Source organism: Octopus bimaculoides, chromosome 1 (assembly GCF_001194135.2).
Source record: "Octopus bimaculoides isolate UCB-OBI-ISO-001 chromosome 1, ASM119413v2, whole genome shotgun sequence".
NCBI lineage: Eukaryota > Metazoa > Mollusca > Cephalopoda > Octopoda > Octopodidae > Octopus > Octopus bimaculoides.
Window position 1 is genome coordinate 193,591,409 of NC_068981.1, and position 292 is coordinate 193,591,700.

General features: G+C 36.3%; 1 protein-coding gene across 3 annotated transcripts in view; it reads right to left on the reverse strand.

The window, feature by feature from the left end:
• Positions 1–292, reverse strand: part of LOC106877663 (uncharacterized) — a 14,493-nt gene that overhangs the window by 8,606 nt on the left and 5,595 nt on the right. The window lies entirely within an intron of this gene.

Sequence of the window (292 nt, forward strand, 5' to 3'; positions counted from 1 at the left end):
GGGATACAATACATGTATTTAAAGGTTGATACAATACATGTGTTTAAAGGCGGATACAATACATGTATTTAAAGGCGGATACACTACATGTATTTAAATACTACCAATAAATATAAGTTATTTAAAGGGTACAATACATGCATTTAAGCACTAATATATTGATATTGATGCGACGACCGAAAATACAGTTAGCATTATATCCCTATCTCCCGGGCTGGGTTTTGAACCCGTACTCTGGTCAGTTGGGGAGAATGGTATTTCCTTTGTCCTGTCGGCAGCCACAGCTATTTTT